The following is a 24,838-nucleotide window of genomic DNA, read 5'->3' on the forward strand; positions in this document are numbered from 1 at the left end:
AGAGCCATTACCCACAAATGGAGAAAACTTGAAACAGTGAACATTCCCAGGACTACCAAATGTACTTCAAGAGCGTGTTGATGACTCAGTTAAGTTTAGTGTTCACGATTCAACAATAAGAAAGAGACTGGAATCCAAGGCCAAATGATGCTGACAAAAATAACACAAAGGTTCATGTCGTATTTGCCCCAAAAAATACTGATGATCCCCAAGACTTTTGGGAAAATACTCCTGGGAATGACAAGACAAAAGTTGAACTTTTTGGAAGGTGGTGCCCCGTAACATTTGGAGTAAAAATAACAGCAATTCATAAAAAGAACATGATACTAACATACAAACATGGTGGCGGTAGTGTGATGGTCTGGGGGTGCTTTGCTGCTTCAGGACCTGAACCACTTGCCATAATTGACAGAATCATAAGTTCTGCTCTCTACCAGTAAATCCTGAAGGAGAATGTCAGCTTCTGAATGTCTCGAAAAACAAAATGAAGGTTTTGGAGTGGCTTAATCTGGATTGAAAACTGGTTGAGATGATGTGGCATGACTTTTAACAGGCCATTCATTCTCAAAAAACCTCCAATGTGGCTGAATTAAGATAATTCTGCAAAAAAGAGAGGGACAAAATTCCTCTACAGCAATGCGAAAGACTCATTTGCCACTACCGCAAATGCATGATTGCAGTCGTTGCTGCCAAGGATGGCACAACCAGTTATCAGGTTTAGGTGGCAGTTACTTTTTCACTTAGGGCCAGGTAGGTCTGAAAGGTGTTTTCCCTTAATAAATAAAATCTTCATTTAAAAACAGCATTTTGTATTTACTCATCAACATGATCACCTATCTGTGTGAACTACAAATTTAAGCTGTATTTATAGGTAAGCACCATTGATAACCCTTAACGTTCCATCCATATTCTCTGGGATAGTGATGACATTTGTGTGAAAATCCCTGATAAGAGATCTACGAATCACAGAAGAGCCTTCAGGAATATTTATGATGTGAACCTTTATACTGCCTGTTCATTCTGTCTTTATTGATACTGAACTCAAAGCCTCTGACGCAGATTGGTGCCCCGCTGCTGAACTCAAACTTCACAGCGGACACAAACGGCTCCCACCGCTGACTAATAAGCATTATTTAAATTTCATAAAGCTGCATAGGTCAAGGAGAGTTTATAAATGAACTCATTGAGATGAGCTGTGAAATAGAGAAGTGGGCTTCTTCCTCATGAAATCTTCCACTGAGTCATTTTATATCTGCAGTCCTGTGTTGAAATGCCGCAACTTGGCCAACAAACATATTTTTTCAGCCTGCTCATCACCTTGAAGAAACACTGCACGACACAGTTCACAGGGAAAGTGAAAATAAATACACATTGATATCAAGTAACTTGAGCAAAGACGCCAGGGGTGTTTTTTAAAAATTTATCAGAAACACAGCCTGAGGGGTTTTGTGATGAGGCTGGTGCAGGAATAAAATGTGAAAAACCATTTTGACTGGACAGATTTGCATGTAATTTAAATCAGGGCTGAGTGTGAGCAGAGGAGTGTGATGCAGATATGGTGATATACTGACTCAGAGGAGTGACTGTTTGTCACTGAAACCTTTAGCTTCATTGTCAGAGTTGACACAGATTCGACAGAAACAATAGTTTGCTGTTTTGTTTGTTTCCTGAAGTTTTCCCCTCAGACAAAAACTCTAAAATCCAATTTTCTTGTTTTTTTACAAACCTTTAACTTTGCCCCAGTTCACACCGAGGTACTTTTTAAAACTATAGGTCAGATTTGAGTCAAATGGACAAGAAGTTCACAAGTTTGACAGAAAGTTTAATGACATTGTATTCAAATAAGTGTACTTTAATATGGAGTTGCTCCCACTTTTGCAGAAATAAGTGCTTCCACTCTTCCTGAAAGAGTGAAGATTTTGGACTTTCTGTGGGAATTTGTGCCCATTCATTCTGTAGAGCATTTATGAGGTCAGGTGCTGATGTTGGACGAGAAGGCCCGCCTCATGATCTCTGTTCCAGTTCATCCAAAAAGTGCTCAATGAGGTTGAGGTCAGGACTCTTTGCAGGCCAGTCGAGTTCCTCCACATTGAAATCATCAAACCATGTCTTCATAGTCCTTTGTTTGTGCTCTGAGGCACAGTCATGTTGGAACAGAAACTGTTGCCACAAAGTTGGAAACATAGCATTGTCCAATAAACATATCAACAAAGCCAAAGATAAAAAAGGACTGACCCCTTTGTAAGAGCCAGAGATGGAAGAAGCTTTCTACAACCATTGAATTTATCACATTATTTATCATTCTAAAATATTTGTATATTACCACCCCAGACTTTCTGCAAAAGGTTAAAGAGGGAACAGGTCTATATTCGGGTTGGTGCATCCTCAGTCTTGGTCTTGTTAAGCTTGAGAAAATTCAAAGCCATCCAAGCTGCTCAGGGTTGCCAGGTCCACAGTTTTCACACGGAAATGGGCTACTTTTTTCGTGCTGCTACAGGTAGATTGTATTTTCTGTGATGCAGTTGCAGTTTTTTGGGTGAAACAGGGCTGCGGGTGCTGTTTTTTGGTTGAGTGGGCCCATTTTTAATGTCTTGTGTTTGTGTATTTCATATCCAAAGCAGAATCAACTACTCTATTTACCCTCAAATACAACTAAGCAGAGAGGCAGGAAACCTAGAACATAGCACACAACCATAGATCCTCTGTACCACACTGGCACTTAGACATACACACCGCCACACACAGGAGCAGCACACCTGCACATGCACACAAGCAATATATGTGGTGTTACTGGCTTATGTTGAATTTCAGCATTGGGCTTGTTTTTGGGCTATTTTTTATCGGCCATTAGGCTAGATTTGTTACCGAGACCTGGCAACCCTGAAGCTGATGTCTTTGAGATTGTTGAAAAGTAATCACAGAGGGTTAGAAGCTTTGATTTTCAGGGCAAGTCAAGCTGTGTGTCATCAGTGTAAAAATGGAAAGAGATGCCACACGTTTCAAAACAGAGACCTCAGTGTGCATGGGTTTTCTCAGCATTCTTTGGTTTCCTCCCACAGTCCAAACACATGCCCATCAGGCTTATCAGTGACTCTAAATTGTTCGTAGATATAAGTGTAACAGCCTGTTTGTCTCTGTCAGCCCTGTGATCGACTAACGATAAGTCCAGGATGTTTTCTGTCTTCCCCATAAGAGTGCCAGGAATATGCTATTTTCATTTCCTATTCAACTCACTGATTTTTTTAAGTCACTGTTGAATCTTTCAGTCTAAATGCTGTGAAAAATCAGGAAACATTCTCATCACCATTTCCCCAAGGGGACGCATTGAATAACTTGTTTAAAGCAGTAACCAAAATATTTACATGAAGTTTACATGGTTATATAACTATAAAAGAGGAAACCTTTTCATGGAGCCAGGGCACTCTGTTGCTGAGTGTTAGATGAGGAGATTCAAGCCGTCCTCAGGCCTGTTTAGTGAATGTGAAGCTATAGCAAAGACAGCTAGCTTAGCTCAGACTTACGACTGGAAACAAGGTTAAAAAAGGTGATTAAAGTGACTTGAACTTGCCATATTATCATTAGCTTTTAGAACAGATATTTTCAGTTAAACCAGACTAGCTGGTTTTTAGTATAGACAGTAGAAAATATTGGATCAAGTCCATGAGACAGTCATTTGGTTACATAATGAGGATTTTAAAGCCAATCTGCAGTGGTCACTAGATCAAAAACAATGTCTCCAACTCCCTTCTCATCGCCCAGGTAACAGACACAGGGGTGGAGCTGAGGCAGGTCTTCAGTTCACCAGGCTGCAGTAACTGGAACATGGTCAGCTCAGGTGTGATGTCATTCCCAGCTCTGATATCTGACTTCTCAGGTAAATGGAGCACACCTCTGGACCTCCTGACATACTGCTCTAACATGCTTGCTTTAAGCCATATCAGCATTGCTGTAATTGATCTACACAGATGTGCGGCTCATAGACCTGTGGTTATTAAAATATTTACAGTTAGGCTATAACTTAGAAATATTGCCATGCCATGCACTGGGTAACGGCAATAAGTGATATGAGGCTTCCTGAGAGGTGAGATTGTGAAATATTTTTTTATCCCATCCCCTAAACCCTAAAAAAAACACAGCCAAGAGTCTCCTTTGAATTAAGTTACAGTGTATGGACAAAAGTATTTGGCCACTCCTGTTGAGTATCTTATTCAGGTGTTTCAATCAGACATGTTGCCACAGGTGTATAAAATCAAGCACCTAGCCATGCAGTCTCCATTTGCAAACATTTCTGAGACAAAATGTGTCATTCTGAAGAGCTCAGCGACTTCAAACTTGGTACTGTGATGTATCATAGTATACCACAGTCAACTGTGGAAAGCGGAAGCATTTAGGAACAACAGCAACTCAGCCATGACGAGGAAGACCTCGAGTGGGGTCAACATCACGAACGCTCTACTGATTCATCAGCTGCAGAATTCACAGCTTCCACTGGCATTACTGTAAGCACAAAAACTGAGCAGCAGGAGCTTCAGAGAACTGGTTTGTTGGATACCAGGAGAACGACACCTGCCTGACTGCATTGTTCCAACTGTGAAGTAAGGTGGAGGAAGGATAATAGTATGGGGCTGTTTTTCGTGGTTTGGTCTAGGCCCCTTATCTCCAGTGAAGGCAAATCTTGACGCTTCAGCATAGACAGTTTGGACAATGCTATGCTTCCAACTTTGTGGCAACAGTTTGGGGAAGGCCCTTTTCTATTCCAACATGGCTGTGCCTTATTGCACAAAGAACGGACTATGAAGACCAGGTTTGACGAGTTTGATGTGGAAGAGAGCGACTGGCCTGCATAGGAGGCTTAACCTCAACCCCATGAAGCACCATTGGGATGAATTTGAACAGAGATTATGAGCCGGACCTCGTCCAACATCAGTGCCTGACCTCATAAATGCTCTACAGAATGAATGGGCACAAATTCCCCACAGAAACACTCTCCTCTTCCAAGAAAAATAGATGCTTTTATAGCTGCAAAAGTGTGGCTAACTCCACATTAAAGTATATGTGTTTGAATATGCCATTACAGTCCCTGTTGTAAAATGGCTGGCCAAATACTTTTGACCATAAAGTGTATAAGCACATTTACCCCGCTTCTGCCTCCTGTGCAAGATTCCTGTGCATTTCAGTATTAATTTAAAATTTTGTCACGGCTCCTTCTTATGTTTCTGACCTTTTATGACCCCATATTTTATCATGGACTCTCAGATCCTTCTGCTTCTGACTGTCCTGAGGTCAAAGTTGAAGCTCATGTACATGTTCAGCTGTCCCTAACTACCTGTTTAAAATCAAACACACTTTTATTTCCTGGCTTTTGAAATGCTGGAGATACGCCCTTTTTATCCTCTCCTTTTGTATTGGTTAACATTTGGACTTTTTATGGCCTGTTGCTTTTTTTTTTTTTAAAGATTTATTTTTGGCCTTTATTTGATAGGACAGTGGATAGAGTTGGAAACAGGGGAGAGAGCGGGGAGAGACATGCAGGAAATAGTGCCACGGGCCGGATTCAAACCTGGGTTGCCTGTGTATATGGCATGCGCCTTAACCACTCGACTACCGGCACGCCTGGCCTGTTGCTTTTTAAACTGGCTTTGATTGTTATTGTGTTTTATCATATTTATTTTTCATTTTACAGCATTTAGGTCAACTTTTTGTAATTTTTAATGGTGCTTTATAAATAGATTTGGATTGTATCGGACTGGAACATGCAAACTCCTCACAAACAGGCCCTATCTGAAAGGGATTCAAACCAAGAATCTTCTAGCTGTGAGGCAACAGTGCTAGCCACTGCACCACTGAACAGCTTAGCATGCAAACATCAGACCCTGATTTGTCAGGAAAACCCATGAAATTAGCTAGAATAGAAAAGAAAATATTTGCATGCAAAAGGCAGAAATTTGTCTTTGCATTTGCAAACAAATGCCATTTTAAAGAAAAAGTAAGAGATTAAAGCACATCGGCATGTTTTGATTAAACAGTTGAAAATGTCAGTATAATCATAAGGTGATTCATGCTGTCAATCCAGAAACTCTTGTCTTAAACACAACTCAAACTTAGTTTATCTAAGTTGCTAAAGTGTTTATCCCATCTTGCTCTCCTTCACAGAACTGCTTCTGTGTTTGCCCACCAGTTTCCTGCTTCAGCCTTATTCAGCCGATTCAGGAGCGCCAAGTCAACCTCTGTGGACCAAAAGGAAGTGTAATCAGTGATCAGCAGCAAGGAGCTGAGAGGAGGTGAGGGATTGAGATCACTCTGTCTGTACAGTAGGTCAGTCTGAGAACAGCAGCGGCTCACCTGCTGCTATCTTTAACCTGATTAGCAGCGCGTCCGATCTGTGTGGGCGTTAGTGTGTTCACTGTCTTTGGTCTTTTACTGTAAATGTAAAGTATTTGAGCTCCTTTGGCAGTCTAAAATACAGAGGTAACTATCTGTATGAGAGATGTATGAATCAGAATTTGTTCCAGCTCAGTAGAAACTGAGATAAATCTGTATGTATGCGGGTCACCCAGTAGGCGAGGCTGGATTTAAAGGGATGCTCTCCAGACATAGAAAGGCTTATCACCTGCTGGCACAGAAATAGAAACAGGCCACGCTACTTTGGTCACCTTAAGACCCGTGTGAGTCTAAATATGAAAGGTTGAGTCACACTAAAAAAGAAATTAACCGAACTGTTACGTGGACGTTTTTTCCTCTTTTGTAATCTTAACAGACTCAAAAAGTCCTTTTTAAGTTTACAGTTTTATACATTTGAGTGAGTAGATCACAAAATAATGTAATAAATACAAAAATGACAGTTAAAATCTATTTTTATGCTTCAGTGTCATCAACTCTGAATTTTCCTCGCCACACCGTCATGACTTAGCGTGACACAGAAATAGAAAAGAGTCAGTGTTCATGTTATAAGGGAACAAACTATGACAAATCAAACATCTACTGTAAAGTCATGCAAGCTACTGTAGAGCAGACAAATATAGCTTTAGAATAAAAAGGCAGTATCACTGAAGAAGAAGTGTTGATGTCAGTTTGTTACAGTAAATATGCTTCCAACAAATCAGCAGCTGTGCAAGTTTGAATACGTTTTTTTCAATAACTAAGCAATAGTTTTTTATTTTTTATCATTATTAATAATACATCTTATTTATAAAGCACTTTTAAAAAACTCAAAGACAATGCAATAGTTAAAAAGACATTACACACCAAAAAAAGACAACATAACAGCCAAACAAACAAGCAACATCGAAATCACTCATTGAAAGCCGATTTAAAAAGGTGAGTTTATACCTGAGATCCACCTGATGACAGACATGGAGTCTGGCCAGCCATCAGCTTTACAAGGTTTGTGAAATTATTAGGTGGAGCTTATCTTTTGTTATTGTTTTGATTGAGAGGCCTCTGGCAGCAAAGTTTACCTTCTAAGTGTTCAAATATCTAACCGGCTAAATATGGAGCTTAAAGATGCAGTAAAATTTTTATGCATACATTCATGGTTTTCCTTTTTGCTCCTCTGACATCTCATCTCCCTCCACCATGTCTCTATATTTGGACTTTTAGGGGAAGCAACAACTGACAAAAATTGTGCAGGTTTTCAGGTTTCAATGAGGCTAAACTGCAAGTTCATCAGATTTGGTTTTATTTGTTGAAAATTCCCATCATCCTCGGCTGTATTTTGTAATTAATCATGTTCATCACAGTATCTGGTTAACTAAAAAATACTGTATAAATATATGAAACCCTAAAGGGAAAGTGTAGGATTAATATCTTTGAATAGTTTGGTGTCCTTCATCTTGTTGCTTCTTTTTACCACTACCTGGCGGTCCCTTATCCTGACATTATTAGTCTTCTTCTTTTGTCCATGTCACCCTCTTTAAGTTCCTCCATAAGCAGTCATGAAGTCGTGACAGAGTGAGTCAAGTTTTATCTGAGCAGTCCTATAACCAAAAATAACTAGCTGCTTTAAAAAAAATTAATTTCACACAATTAAACTCCCTGAGAACGTGAAAGTCTTGCATTTTACAATCTAAAAACAAACAGCAGCAGTACAAAGTGAAGAACATTGAAATAAGCTGCTGTTTGTGCTCCAAAGACCCCAAAAGTAGGCCAAGAAACCAGAATTAGGTCAAATAATCTAAAACAAACACAACAGTCTTTATTAAAACCTTGGTATGAAGAGCAGCAGACATGTCAGGCTTTGTTTTCTGGCTCGTATTCATCTATACCAGTGGTACAGATGGATGCTGGGTAAATACTTGGCATACATGTGACATACACATGCTGGCGATTACACGGGGGTGGACAAGACGGTTTATTTACCAGCAGTCATGAGACGCTTTATGTTTTCTCCTCATGTCAACACTGCTACACATAAACAGACACTTAGAGATCGGCTCTTAGAGGTATCAGACAAGATAAGTGCATTTGTGACACTTCACAGCTTGTTCACAACCTTTCATCATTGGAGCATAAACACCTGAATCTAAAAGCTCCCTATCATCACATATATGAGTCTCTAGAGAATATTGACAGGTAGGGACATACATTGATGGAAAAAGTATTTGCCACATTCCAGATTTCTTATTTTTGTTGCATGTTTTTCATGCTCAAATGTCTCACCAAACAAATTTTAATTTTTGACAAAGTAAATACAGATTTTAAATAAAGATCACATTGCCCCTCTTGTTAAATCTTGAATTAACTGCGATTAATTACATTGGGACTCCAGTAAACCATGGTGAGAGCCATTATCCCCAAATGGAGGAAACTTTGAACTGTGGTGAACCTTTCCAGGAGTGGCCCACCTACCAAATGACTCCAAGAGTGCATCGGTGACTCATTTAGGAAGTCACAAAAGAACTCAGAACAACATCTGAAGACCTGCAGGCCTCACTAGACTAAGGCCCCGTCCACACGGAGACGAGTTCAGGGGTAAACACAAAAGTCTTTTTTGGCGTATCGGCATTTCATCCACATGGAAACAGCGTTTTGGGTGACTGTAAATGATAACTTTTGAAAATGGGTCCCAGGGTGCACAAACATGTAAACGACTACCGTTTCATCTCTGTGTGGACAGCCAGCTGCATCTTTCTTGAAACGATTACGTCACACACAGCGTAGCTCTCTTAAGATGCCTGCGCTGGTATGACCAAAACAACAATGACTGATTACAGGGTTGTGTTTGTGATGCAGAAGCTACTGAGCTTGCTATGGCTTTTACAGCAAAATGTGATGCTCCTTTATACCATCACTGCAAAACGCATACACCATATGTTCTTAAATCCAACACGGAGAACAACCGGAAGGGCAACTAGAAGAAAGTTTGTGTCAGTTTTTCGGCTATTTTCTTCTCTCTTTTGGTGTATTTTCCGTGGCAGCAATACAGTGCCACGTACAGGCTGGGCATACACACTACAGCGTTTTCAGTAGTTTTCAGTGGTTCTGTGCTTACGCGGATATTTCCTGAAACTATCCCGTCTTTACGGAAAACTTTTTCAAAACGAAACGCCAATATAACGTTTTCATCTCTGTGTGGACGGGGCCTCAGTTAAGGAGAGTACAGTAAAGCTTCTACTGGTAAGATAAATGCCACTGAAAATCACTCATTAATGAGGATAATAAAGAAAACACAATAACAGCTTGGGATGGACTGTTTACAGTAATGTTAATGTTAATTTCTGTTGATTTTTTTTATTTTTTACATATTTCCCCTTATAATTTTGCATCACATCTTAAAACAGTGCAGAGTCCATTTGGACCCATATGTCAAATAAGCCAAAGGTAAGAAGTTTGATAAGCCAGTCTGAGACAGTTGGTGGCCCATTAGAATCCATGTAAATAGCTAACATCTATTACATTTAAACTGAATACTGTATGAATATCTTTACTCAGGGATTAGCAGTTGACAGAGTTGAATTTTTGATAAACTGTGCCCACTTCTGAGTTGCCAGAGGTCGTTTTGTGTTCTTAAATGATGTGATCTCTATGAATTTAATGAACAATTGTTTTGGAAGTACCAAAGCTTCAAAACTTCTGTCATATTTTTGACCAAAAACTGTGAGAAAAGAGAGACGACCGTCTAAATTAATCAGATACATTGGAAACATGTTGTACAGACATGTTCCCAATGTTTGCTTGCACTTTCTGGTATTTTAAAGCCAGAAATTACACAGAATTGGCTACCCCAGACCTTTCTGTCATTGAAACATGTCACATTTCTGTTCACTAGGATCATATCTAAGTTTGAAATTCTGGATTGTGACAACCTTAGTCTGAGGACAGAGTAAAAGTAGAGAATCTGACCCACTTTGGACTCTTCATGAAGTGAAACTAAATTTTCCGAGGGACCGGAGGAAGGAAAGTTTAGACTGTCTGTCCCACTGCTCTTTAAAAATGTGACAGATTCCTCTCTGTCAGGAATGAGGACACCGCCACTTTTGCTGGGACGAGTAGGACATGTGGCCGGTCCACCCCCAAGGACAGAGCAGGATGGAAAATATAACATGTAAAAATAGCCTGCTCATCCCCGCTCACTTGTGTGTAATTATCAAACGCCCTCTGCAGAAAAAAAAACAAGTAATGAGACATATTACATCACATTTAAAGGTCACATAATTAATGTCAGCACTTCCTGTTACCCTGACTTATAATCTTTCCACTAAAAATGTCATTATCTGCCGATTCTTTGATGTCAGCTTATTGTGTGAGTGCGTGAGAGCGGGTGTGTTTGTGTGTGTGTGTGTGCAATCATGCATCTATAACACATGGATGTGTGCAGACCAGTGAGCTGAATGAGTCTGAATGTCTATTACGATTGCTTTGTGTTAAGTTACACAACCCCTCACGTAGTCTTACCTAACTGAGCTAAACTGGGGGGGATTACAGGGATGTGGTCTGATACTGGGAATGATGTGAATGGGAGTGTGTTCAAGGAAAAATACTGGTATGTCTGTTAACGGCAGTAATCAGTCAGTGAAAATGAAGGATTATTTAACTTCCTCTACTTAAAGCGGCAGCTTAAGTTTAGTGCAATTCATAGAAGCCTCAGAATACATTTATATGAATTATATATGTGAATTAGAGTCAACAGTCATGCTTGACGCTGTTACTGCTAAAGTTAAAGGGTTTCTAAAGTCAGTAGGATTTATCTTTAGTTGGACCACCAAGCTGAGAGACATAGCGGTCAATGGTGGTAAAAGTTGTTTCTTTTTCCGGTGAGAAAAAAACTTCAGTAAATCCAAGATATCACTGATTTACATGCCCCAGATATTTCCAACACCAACTATTTTCTTTTTAACTGATCTTTCCCACAGTTCAAGTCTAAGAGTCTGGCATAAAATAATGATTTTGTTAAAATGGTAGAATAGTTACATTTAATGTGCAGTATGCAAAATTCTGTCACAAGGGGGCTCTCAATCAAAATAATAACACAATATGACGAGTACAGAGCAGCGCTGCCAAGCTCCGCTGTTTACGCAATCTCATAAGGCGTATTTACTAAACAGAAAAATTATGTTTTCATTCATCAAGTTCTCATAATGAGGGAGAAATGATCTGAAGTGCCTACTATCAAATTGTGGTTGACTGTATTGACGGACACACTTCATTTAGAAAGAATTAGATTCATTCTCAAAGACAAATTGGATAAATTTGAGAAGATTTGGCACCCATTGGTCTCCTTTTTGCAGAGTTGAATAATCCACTTGGCTTTGCAGATATAGGTTCAGGTGACACTCCAGGGGTGGGTTGAGGTTGGGGTTGGGATGAGAACAGTTTGTTATTGTTCTGTTGTTCACTTTGTACCTAGATAAGAAGACTTTATGTATATGTATGTGGGTATGTATGTGTATATGTATGTATGTATGTATGCATATGTGTATATATATGTGTATGTATGTATGTATGTGTATATATATATATGATTTTGTTTTTGTTTTTTGTTTTTTGTTTTTTGCCTACTACTAAGGATGAAAGGACTTATTCATTTCATTAATTATGCCAGGCCTGGATAATTTTTTTTTGTATGTAAAGGAAAAAGCAAAATGCTTTTGTGGATGCTATATGAAGATTCGATTTTCTTTAATAAAAATATTTCAAACAAAAGAAATGCTCTGAAAAAGGCACTTCCATATTCATGCTGGAGACGGCCACAGAATGCTCTTGTGCTCTGGGATCCAACGATGTGCATGCGCTCTGGTGTCTCCTCCAGCATGAACATGGAAGTGCCTTTTTCCATTGCATTTCTCCCTTATTACAAGAAATATAAATTAAAACAAAACCTTAGTTTTCTGTTTACGCCTGTTTTATTGAACGGAGCAGTATTAAGAAGGAACTTGCTGGAAATGCCAAGTGTGAGGGGTCAATCTATGGCAGCCACTATGATATAATGTTACAATTGTAGAAATGGAGAATTTCTTTCTTCGAAAACTTTTAAATGGCAGCGCTTGACTCCATGACCTGCCTGAACTATATCCTTGATATCACATATCAAGTCACTTTTAAAAATAAGAAAGATATTTCATTGGAAAAATTCTGCATATTGTATCTTTAAACAGAATGGTAAAGAAGGTCATGTAGAAATACTTTAATGAATAAGAAATTGTAAAAATGTACACTTTCTAGTCTTTAAATGCATAAAAATCAATTTGATCCACTGACTCAGAAGTGTGTCATGTGTTTTCTGCTTTATACCAACTTGAAACGAAAGAATCTGAGTTTGATTTTAGGCTGATTAAACAAAGATCATTGGAAACTGCACACCATATAAAACAGTTATACAAAAAAAGTACATTTATAAAGATTAGTGCTGGAAGAATGAGTTACAGTGTCATCCCTGTAACAGTAACACCGTGGTTTGTGTCTGTAGGTTTGTGTGTCTGTGTGTGTGTAGGTGTGTATTCTGGTATGCAGCAGGAATGTAACAGTGAGAGTTGAGGTGTTTATATTTATGTACATGGGTGTGGACTTCATGTAATACGGATGAATCATAGGTCCTTTCTGTTTGACAGAAGCTGTTCAGCCTCTTCTCTCTGTGATTCTTCTCTTCTGTGTATAGTTTAGAAATGTTTATGCAGGAAAATGTGGTTTATTATCCTCATTAATGTTTGCTCTACTTTGGAGGCCTTCTGCTCTTCGCTGTGAAAGCGAGGCACAGAGTGTTACTTCTCCTAAAGTAAATCTCCCAAATCAGAAGCATGTTGTGGTTTAAAAGCATCTCTAACAGGTTTGATTGCTCTTCAAACATGAGGCCTGTGCTGCAGAGTGACTTGAACATACTGAGTTTCTATTGGTTAACAAAGGAGATCCTGCTGAGTGGTCATATGAAGCCGGCTGTTAACTTGAAACATTGACCTAGGGTTTCTACAAGTGGCAGAGGCACATGACCAGTTGAAAATATAAGTGTCATCTGCAGATCAACTTATTTTCAAACTCAGAGCATTCTCCAGACTTAAATCAACACAACTTTGTCATCTAAATGAAACTAGACCTACCACCTGGCTGTTACTGTACATGCCTCAAAGAGATAGACATTTACCAGTCAAGAATAGGGCTGATTTTGCCAATTTTAACCTGTTATTGTCCATTTTAGTCCCTTTTCATAACTTTTTTCTGCCTGTTTTTGCTACTTCTAAACCAATTCTTGGCACCTCCCACCTGTTGTTGCCTCTGTTGGCCCACTATTGTCCCTATTAACCTCTTTTTTTACCACTTTTTGCACCAATTGTGCCCATTTTGACCACATCTGACCATTTGTTATGCCAATTTCTGCCAGTTTCTTCTTATTTTTCTACCTCAGTTAACCCATTTGAGCCAGTTTAACCACTTTTTCCCATTTCACTAAATACTCCACTCATTTTTGCCACTTTTTAACCTATTTCTGCCACTTTTTGTTTTTTTTTTTTCCTTTTTTATCTAACTCTTGCCATATCTAACCCATCCTTGCTACTTATGACAGGGATTTAAATTTTGAGATGGTGGGCTGCACGGCGGTACAGGGGTTAGTACTGTTGCCTCACAGCAAGGCAGGTCAGGGCCTTTCTGTGTGGAGTTTGCATGTTCTCCCTTGTGCATGTGTGGGTTCTCTCTGGGTACTCCGGCTTCCTCCCACCACCAAAACAACATGCTCGTTTGGTTAACTGGGGACTCTAAATTGGCTGTAGGTGTGAATGTGAGTGTGCCTGGTTGTTTGTCTCTAAATTTCAGCCCTGCAATTGACTGGCAATCAGTCCATGGTGTACCCTGCCTCTCGCCCAATGACAGCTGGGATAGGCTCCAGCCCTTCCCATGACCCAAAACAGGATAAGTGGTAGGGCGGGGCAATTAATCAAAAAATAATTTAAACTGACATTTAGAGCCTCTAATCAACATAAACCTGCTGTGTCAATTATTTCAATTTTTTCCCTTGTAATGTACCACGCCCTTAAAAACAAACTACTGGCTGTGTGGTCACGCGATAAGTAGCCAGGTGTTGCAAGGCATGTAGCCTAACCCAGTAGAAGAAGCACTAGTCATGTGCTCATTCCTATCCAGGCCACTAAAACTCAAAAACAGAGCTGACTGTGCAATGTGAGCAGCAAAGTTATTTTCTACTTTTTATACAACGGTATAAAAATAATTTATTTTGTTAGCAAGAAATACAAGTTGTTTATTATTTTTGTTTACTATTTACCTATTTGGTAAATGGCATATTTCAGCCCAACATCTTGGCTGCTCTGCCGAACATCTGCCCATGGAACCAGCCAAAGACTGGTTAATGCTGGATAGTGGAAATACTTGACCCAATGACTTATGAACAAAGACAACCAAGGTCTTATCCCTATTTCAGAGTGGACATTTTTGCAAAGTTTGAATAAAAGCCTTCGAAACACTCTTGAAATATTGTGTTCTCAAGCAAAGGCTGGACTTGAGGCCCAATGATCTTGACTTTGACCTATGACCTCCAAAGTTTTGTCTGATTTCTTTGAATCAAAGTGGATCATTTTGAGGAAAGTTCCTCAAAAAGTTCTTGAGGTATTGTATTCATAAGATTAGCCAGGGTGCATATACTTATGGAGAGTTTCCAGGCTTAACTGGTCAAAGTCCAGTCATTAATGCAGCATAGATATGATTATAATTGCATTTTTATTGCAAAGCTGTGTTTACAATAACGGTATGACTCTTCTATACATAAGCAACAGCTTGATTATTTTGACACTTTTCTAAATGTACAGTAAAAACCTGGTCTTTTTAAACAAAAAGGAGCACAGTAAATAAGGCCTGCATGAAAGTGTTATTTGTATTGTGTGCTGTGCTTTCCCTTTGAAATATCAAAGTTTTAAAGATTACTAAATATGTTAACAAGCAAAAAAATTGCAGATTTATTGCCTTGTTGTTTCAGCTCTTAATGATGATAACTATATAAACACAAGTGAATACTGCAGAGAGAGACTTTTACACCGTGCCTTGTCCTCACTTTCCTGTTCTCACTGATGTGCTGCAGGCGCTCTTGTCCTTTACATAACAGTGCAGAGTGACTGTACAACTTCTTTAGCATTCACTGATGTATTTCACATCTCTAGCCATCAGCAGCAGAAATGATGCAGTGCCTTACTCTCAAGTTATTTGTTTCCGAGCTCCAGATTAAACAGTAAGTGCTGCGTCACCATGCCGAGGGTTTTAATCTGTGCGGTATAGTCTGCTGGGCATTAGATGACATCATCGCGGCTGGACATTAGGGAGCTGACGGGGGTTTATCAGAGGATGCTTTACGTCATTCTGGAGCCGTGCGATTAATATTAATGAGCCCATGAAGAGTTTGAAGATGAGAGTCAGGGAGCAGGTGCAGGCCTGAGGTGATGACGAATCACTGAGCATGTCTGCAAGAACATTTACATAATATCTGAGTGTTTATGTGAAGGCAGATCCTCCTATCACACACAGATTCCTCATCTTACAGACTTACAGGAAGTATAAAAGGATATCTTTCCTTCAGATTGGTCATCTTCTTTTAAACAGTCTTTACTTTCCCTTTCACTTTTTCAGTGGGTGATGTTTTGGGAAAATCCTCTAAATCATCTGAGCTTTTATTAGACTAAGTGTCAGGAATCTAAAACTGAAACCAAAACCATGACTGTGGTACCTCACTGAGAGGAATATTCTTTGGCACTCTTCTTGTAAATGACATAAATAGCGAGCCGATTACTTAAAAAAATAACCAATAGAAACTTAAATTGCTGGAATCTCAGGAAAATCTCTGTATTTTATATTGGAGTCACCATAAGTGGGACGTTAACAGCTACGTTCTTCACACACCCACACAGCCTGCGAAGGAGTCATTTGTGAGAAACCCACACAGTCGAAATGCCAAGTGAGACCCAGTGAGCCAGACATCAGCATGCACTCGCTGGAAGTGAGTGGTTGTTGCTGCGCCGGGTGACCAGTTTGCAAATGTCACATTAATTTGTCTGTTTCCCTTCAGCTCTAAAAAGCATTTAAAGCAATTGTTTCTGTATTTGAGGAGAAGGGGAGGAGCAATAAACTACAGAGCCAAAAGGTTGTTTGCAACCCGTTTCATTAGTTTCAAGGAAAATTTCACAATTTTTATATATTTGGACAGCCTGTCTGAGTTGCCCTTTTCCTAAAGATTAGATTCTCTTGCCTGTACCCAGGGTCAGGCCAGGACCCGCACCTGTCCTCTCCCAAAAAACATCTGCCAAAGATGTTCATCTTGATGTTTACATGTCATAAATTAAGGAGCCTTTTCAATAAAAATGGCACATCTGGTAGTTTTTTTTTTGGTTTTGTTTGTGTTTTTGTTGTTTTTCATCAAAATACATATTTGAATATACCGTACTGTGCAGAACTTTCAGGCATGTTTGGACCTATTTACATGCTCCCATTAGGTAAAGTTATAGAAAAGCACAATATTTCATACCACTGTTAGGCTGATGATATACAGCTTTATCTCCCCATAAAACCAAACAACCAGTCAGACTTAAACGCACTCACACAGTGTCTTGATGACATAGTTTAACAGGTGTGCATCTTGGCTTTTCTGTGTGACTCCTTGTCTTGTACTGCACTTTGGCCAGCTGTTGCTGTTTTTAAATGTGTTTTATAAATAAATTTGATTGATGATTGAAAAAAATGAGGCTGAAGCCCCTGGTGGTGCTGTGGATATCCAAAGGGGTGGGGGTGAAAACACAGAGTAAAGAGCAAAGACAGGTCAAGACAGTCTGGCTGCAGACAGCAGCTCTCAGACCCCCCTCTTTCAGACCACCTCTATGAGACGCAAAAGTTAACGTCTAAAACCTGACCAATAAAAACCTGATTACAAAATGTTTAAAAAGCCAACTAAACAGTCTGCTTACAGGAAAAAAGTTTTTCCTCTGTGAAAACACTAATGCAGCTAATGTAGCTAAAGCTACATTAGCTATGTATGCGAGACAGGTCATGTGGCTACATAGCCAACGTAGCAAAAGCTGAAGCTGATACATTAACTTCTGCTGTTTGCTAAAGCTAGAATATCTGTTGGTTATAAGTTGGCACGTAGCTATGTTACTTATGTAGCTAATGTAGCAATGTTAGCTTTAGCTATTTTAGATTTGGCTAGGTTAGCTTTAGCTACATTAGTTTTAGCTTTGTTTGCCCAAGTTTAAACTAACATAGTTACATTTGCTTATGTGGTGTTGCTAGCTACGTCACTTGCAAAGCTATGCTAATGAAGCTAAGCTAACCAAGCAACACAAATGAAGCTATACAAACAAATCTAAGCTAGCCATTGTTTGCAGAGCTTCTTCTAAAATAGGTCTGTAATTTAATCCTGGATTCAGGCCCACCCCTGCCTATACACCAGCTATGCACAGCGCGTAGGGCCTCATCACCATGAGGGCCTCAGTTATTATTCAGTCATATCAGGATCTGCTTAGGGCCTCACTTTGGCCAGGGGTGGCCCTGCCTTGATTAGACAACTGACCTTTCTCTATTTTTTATGAAATATTGTTTAGTCTGTAATGTTTGCAATGTAGCTATTTCATGAACGAAACTGACAGAATAAAGTTCTTTGTTTTTTTATTAATTAAAACAAAAATTTTGTTGTAACAGCGAATTATGCCACTTCGCTCCAGACAGAGAAGGTGTCTCTCAGTACTGGCCTGAAAGAGGGGGCATCTGCAAGAAACAGAAGTTTTAAGCCTTCTACCTGCTCTACTTTTGAAACACATATGATTACTTCCTGCTTTAGCCTTTGCTGTTCTCTCTGAAAGCTGCTTTTTGCAACCCTCCTCCACCCCAGCTCCTCCTTTTTCCTGCTTCTGACTTAATCGGAAGAAATTTTTATATCTGTTGATATAATATTTAACTTTTTAAGCTAATATGGATTGTGCACCTTAGTAAAAAAAACAAATTAGAACAAAAAGCCAGAAAATATTTGTATTTAGGAGGCTAGTACCAGTAAAATTGTTCTTTTTTGTTGCTCAAAAACACCCGCTGCAGAGAGATGAGTTCACCTGCAGCATCTTAGTTTAGCTGTATGTTCATATGGTCCTTTATAGACTGTTTGCAAGAAAGGCTGTGAGTAGGTAAAGGCTGTTGTTACATAACATTTCATATTAAATTGAATTCAATTTCACTTTAAAACCACAGAGAAAATGCTGACTATGTAGCAATAAAAGGATTTGTTTACCAGTGTTTCCTCTACATAACTGAGAACATTTGTTATTGCTTTCCCGGCCTGTGAGAGGATGTAAGTTGTGGTTTAGGTTTAATGTCTTTTTTATTAGCTTATTTACCCTGGGAAAAGCTCTGAGTCTCATGAATTTTGACTGCTCCGCTCTCTGCGGTCCAGTGGAGGAGTCTGTTATGTAACTCACTGAGAGGAGAGGAGCCGGCGGGGGAGACGGGCTCTGACCTGCAGGTGCAGCCGCAGTGGGAGGACTGCCTGTTTTTGGCTGCCGGACCCTGAATACAAGTTTAGAAACGTACCCAAACAAACATTAAATAATCCATACATCACATGCAGAGACGAGTGCAGAAAACAAGGATTAGGGAGAACAACACGTTTACCAGCACTGCAGGCTGCTCACAGTGATTTTGGGTCTGTTTGAGAAGATTTGAGCTAAATCCTGGTGGGTGGAGCGACTATTTCTGGCTATGAAGTGTTGTAAAGACTGATTAGTTTGACAGAAATAACATTTGAGTCTGTCTGTGGATTAATTCAGAACAGGATTATTTTGACTACTTTAAAAAAATACATTTTTGATAGTATTATAATATTTATTCTTTCCTTTAGGGCCTCAGTATTCATACTTTTTATCTTATAACCCCTTCAGTTAAAGCAGTCTTATTGTGGATGGATCAATGAGCAGTTTCATCTAAGAGGGATTATTTCATCCCCTATTCTGTTCTTTTAAAGGAGTTTTGGAAGAGGGTTAAACACCCAAATTTTCTACAAAAGAATATAAAAAAGGAATGTATGGCTGGACAAATATTACAAATATGTGCATTTGAATGGTCTTTTATTACACTTTTAAGCATCCTGTTTTCTACTTTAAAGTATGAATTTGATAAATATTGTTATTTAATGTTATGTAACGAGATGAGGGACTATTTGCTGTGGCGACAGTGGTTTGCTGTCATCGTTTGAAGAGTGGCCAGCCACTGTGAGCTCATCGAAAATTTAGACACAAAGAAAACCCAGTTCAACCGAGAACACTGGGTGGATTGAAAGTTTGTTCATTTGAGGTAATGGTTACAACAGCTGATGGTTACATAAATGTTTGTTAGTGAATCAGTCCGCAATCAAAGCAGACTCAAACTTCCATCATCACAGGATGACTCTCTGAAGCACCGCTGAATAAAGAACCGCTTCAATGTCAACTTTTTTCTGTAGGGGCGATATGAAGCTTAGCGATGGCAGTCATGATATTGGATATATTGACTCCAGGTTAATCCAACTGGTTGAGAAGCAGGCAAATAGGTGGACTGGAGGCAGGATGAATAAATATCTCTGTTTCTCGATGGTTGCCTCTGTAGCATTTTCCAGACAATGAAAACAGCTTTACTCAAAGTCAATAGTTTAGAGTCATTAAAAGGATTTAGCCAAATTGGAGCCTAACCTCCTGGCAAACAATAAAAATTGTGCCCGCTTGTCAGTCAAATCAGTCACTCCCTGCATTAAACATAATTTTCCTGGCTCTGACATTATATAACCAAAGCAGACAGATAAAACTGACCTCATTCAGTTTTGACAAAGAAAGAAACAAAGACTAAAGTGGGTTTATGCTAGGCTGCAGGCACGTTTATTCTGCTGTAAAAATGGACATTAACATGAGACCTAATGAGGATTCTTTGTCTTTAGCAGCCAGCCCCAAGTGGAGACTTGAGGAACTGCAGTTTTTTACGACTAAGCATTGGCTCCTTTGATCAATACTTAATGTTGCTTCTTGGCGACTTATTGGAGTTCTGTTGGCAGCTCATGCTACCAAAAAGTCGAAAAACCAGGACAGTGTTGAGCAACGTGGCCTATAGTCTAAGCTAGAGCAGCAAAAATCAGGCATATAGCATTAGCTCAGACAGGCTTCAGAGTCAAGCGCTGCCATATAATTGAGATCAGCTGATCTCACGCAAGCCCTCATCAGCTGACGATCAGCTGATTTGCTCTCAGCATGCTATTGGCTAATCACACTCATGCTGCTATATTCAACCTTCTCTGCTGCTCCCTCTGCGAGCTGCTGTTTGCAACCCTCCTCCACCCCAGCTCCTCCTTTATGCAAAATCTGACTTGATCAGTGTCGTTCTGTTGTCACTGATGCCTGCATTGCTCTGGGTTTATTGCTGCTTCTTCTCTTCTCTTCCATTGTGTGAGTTGTTTTGAACTACAAACAAATAAATGACATCAGCTCACCCGGGCACAAAGACAGAGAACTATAAGAGCACAGCATGGGCTGAAGACAGAGCAAGAAAACAGGAGGTGTGGAGCTCTGTGTAAGACAGGAAACTCTAGTGGGTTATTTTTTTTATGTCCACCTCGATGTAAAAGATGTGCATACGTATGATAAGGCAGCAGAAATAAGTCTTTAGATTTGTGAGTTTTAGTGTTTTTTTCTGAAGGTGCTGCACAATTTCAGTTTGACTAGAGGCACGTTACCCAGCTACTCTGGTCACATCTTCAACAAAGATTTCTTCTGTTATTTTTCTATTAGTTGTTGAATTTGGTTGAATAATCTGTTCTTCCAGTTTGGGATCAAACATTCCGACTCTCTTCATAACTATCATGTCAGAGGTCTCATCCCTCAATGTTACTCTCTCTGCACATAAAATATTCTTCCGTTTTTTTCCTGTAAATGTTAGCAGATAAAAAAACTAAAAACACTGACTGATGTCATAAATATGTATTAAAGCTCAGATTCTTCCTTTGGCAGGAAATTGCCTGAACTAGAATGGCTGAACGTCACAGTCTTACCCCGAAGCAACAAAGAGCAAACATGATTTATTTGATATTGAAAGTAAAAGAAAAGTTTGACATACTTAGGCTCAGACTTTTCATTTAGAGTACATAAACCTCCTTAGACCCTGAATGTACAAATAGATACATGACGTTTGGCTTCCTACGACTTAGTAAAATGTTCTGCTATTAAAACTTTTAGATAATTGGACATGGTTGGGATATGTTTGTGTCTGGTGGAGAGATTCATTTGAAGTTTTGGGGGGGATCTGCTTTGAATTTTTTTGGTATTTGTATGGGAATTTTTTCTGGATGTTTAGGGGATGTTTTATTGGAAATTTTCCAAAATTTTCATGTAAATGTAGGAAATTTCTGTAATTTTTTTTCTCTTTTTCTGGAAGTAGGCAAGCAGCAACAAGAGGCCGGTGCAATTATGGCGGAAGAGATTGGCGTGGGTGCTGCTGAAGCGCCAGTTTTATCAGAACTCAGAGTTCATGTCTTTTGGGGGAAAATTCATATTGGAATGTTTTGGCTTTACAATCAAGTTTCACTGAAACGGTTTGGGATACTTTACAAATATGTTTAGGAATCTTAGGTTAGTTCTTTGATATTTTAGGGAAATAAAAATCAACCAAAGTGATGAGTAACCCAACAAAGTATCATATAGGAATGAAGGCTGGCAGAGCTAGCTGCTAATTTTAGCCATGCTTTACCCCAACGCCTGTTTAATCCTATAGGAAAATTAGCTACCCGAGAAAATCCTTAGCCAGGACAGGATTCCTTTCACTAGTCTTTGAGTTTGTCTTGGCAATATTTCCTTGGACAAAGGAAATATAAAGCACACCGAGCTATTTTAAAACGATGTTAGGGATACTACAGAGGAAAGCTGAACTCTGTTAGCTACAGTAAATGACGGTGACAAGCGCTCTGAAACTGAGTCTGTGAGTGCTGCCAGCACCAGCTGTGGACACAGACCCTAAATGCTAACGGGATCTCCTCTCTGACTACAGCGAAAAGTTCAAATATGTTGTTTCACTTTAAACTATGGCCCAAAATCTCCAATTTGACATGATCTACAGTCTATACCAATCTGGAAGCTCTGAAAACAGACGGATTATTCAGTTTCTTGATGATTATATGAAACGTTGTGGTGTTAGCATTTTTGATAGCATTTTTAGCTTCCCACACTACATAACATAACGGTAAATGGATGCCTGGGAACGTGTTGATGCTGGGATAAAAACAGAAGTTCAACATTAAATGAACACCCTTTTTCAAATTGTTCAACTGTAGATTAAAAATCAAGTATCAGTACTTTTAAGCTAATGCTAACAGTTAGCTACTGAGAGTTCCAACCCTGTATTTTACCTTCCTCTCTAAGTTTATGTTTCCTGTCTTTATGATGGAAAAAAGTCTTGTGCTGCAGGATGTGTGTCAATGAAGACTAGTACAGCTCTCTTTCATAATTCACGAGGGGAAAAACTGGTCAGCGTCCGGACCTGACACTGACCGTATCAGTGTCTTTGACCTCTCCTTTTCTTCCTTTCCTAAAAACACACAAACACTCTCATTTTTTCCCGAGTGCACGTGAAACCGCACGTCTCGTCTCATGTGGTGCTACAGGGAAAGCATGCGCACTCACATTACTTATCAGAGTTGCACATGCTTGCTGCCAACACGGCCTGTGAGGCTGCAGAATGGGCCTTTTGTTTTCCATCTGTCATAATTTAAATCCCATGACGGGATGCACAGTAATGTCATCTTCACAGAAACGCACACTGCTGGTTCAAAATGCTTATCACGGCTCAGGAGACGCTCAGAATCTAAGGGGAAGCTTGCCCACAGCTTCATTGGAAGCATTCAGGGGTATCAGAGCCTTGATGTGTTATTTTAAGGAAATGAGTTCGGAAAATTCAGCTGTTATGCAATCGTTAAAGAAAAACTTTGTGCTTTGGTTGCTCGATGTAGTATCAACAAAGAGAACCAGGTTAACCTGCCACGGTATTCAAAGCAGCAACCCAGAGGCAAACAGAGCGTGACTCACTCTGGAGAACATGAAACCACTCATTTGAATATGAACAGGAGGAGCCAGGTGATTCTGGTAACCTGCACAGGTTCAAATAAATGGACTTTTGATTTCAGTCTGTGGTTTTTTATCTGCAAATATCTCAAACAAAACCTCCTCTGAACTTTAACTTAGAGAGTTACACCAAGGCCTCTTTTACAGCTGAAAACCTTTATGGGTATTTATAAATGTTGATAAGTTAGGATCCAAAATGATTTGCCCCCCCATACATAATAGCTCCTGTGCACTCTTCCCCCATCATTAAGAGGGAATATGAAAATAATAATACACAACTGTCATCATAAAGCATTGCTTTTTGAAGTGTGAGCCAAAGGTCATTTATAATCAAATAAAATCATAGAAAAAAAGATAATAATAACTTTTAATAATCAGAAAATTACATTTTTATATACACCTCTGAAGTAAGTAAACACAGCTAGAAGTTTTAACACAGTTTTAATCATTTATCTTGTGTGACATATACAACTAGTGTCACGGTTTAACTGGTCTTAGATCAACTGATGACACTCTGTTAAGCAATCTACAATGCCGCTTGCCTCCCGATTTTAAGAAGTTGTAAGTGTCCTTGGAGATGCTACCTGAAGGAGTTTGTTGGGCCTAAAAGTACGTTTACAGAGATCCGTGTCAAGAAAATTAAAGTGACTTTGCAGATGCCTGATTAAAACAAAATAAATAGCAGTGACTCATTAATTGTACTGGGACTCCACAAACACCTTTCGAGTAATGTGAAAATCTTAAAGTAAAGCATTTGCTTTTAAATTCCCCTTTTATGCCACAAAAATATAATGAGCTAAAAATGAATGATTGAGTCTCATGTTATGGTTGTACAAAGGTGTTTTGGTGGGCAGCTGGAGATTTTCAGATCTCAAATTGGGTCTTTTTACTCTTGGTAAGATCTTGGTTAGTCAGCCTTGAGTGGGTGTAACATAATGGCTTAAGATTAAACTCACAAAATCAACTGAATGATGTGGCTGATGAGGGACAAAAGGAATTAGTGATAGGGTTTGTCTTATCATCAATCTCACCTCAGCCTTACCTCAGACAAAGCTCTGGGCTTTAGATTCTCTTCAGCCTCCCTCAGTGTTCACCATTCTGAATTGGTGCCATTCTTTAATTCTGCTTTTTATGCCTCCATGCCAGAAGCATTACATTTTCAGGTTGGTTGTATATCCATACATATAAAATATATAATATATAACTATAAAATATACTTCCATTTATTAAAGGTCAAGGCCATTAGGCCTCATGTTCATCCTTTGCTTTCTTGGCCAGATATGTGAACATGATATCAT

At 39.3% G+C, this 24,838-nt stretch overlaps 1 long non-coding RNA gene across 1 annotated transcript in view; it reads left to right on the plus strand.

Annotated features, from left to right (window-relative positions):
• LOC121524098 overlaps positions 1–24,838 on the plus strand; it is a 54,229-nt gene that overhangs the window by 22,008 nt on the left and 7,383 nt on the right. Inside the window, exon 2 of the long non-coding RNA XR_005993092.1 lies at positions 6,154–6,281. This is a non-coding gene — a long non-coding RNA (uncharacterized LOC121524098). The remainder of the gene's footprint in view (positions 1–6,153; positions 6,282–24,838) is intronic.

The sequence above is a fragment of the Cheilinus undulatus genome, linkage group 16 (assembly GCF_018320785.1).
Source record: "Cheilinus undulatus linkage group 16, ASM1832078v1, whole genome shotgun sequence".
Classification (NCBI taxonomy): domain Eukaryota; kingdom Metazoa; phylum Chordata; class Actinopteri; order Labriformes; family Labridae; genus Cheilinus; species Cheilinus undulatus.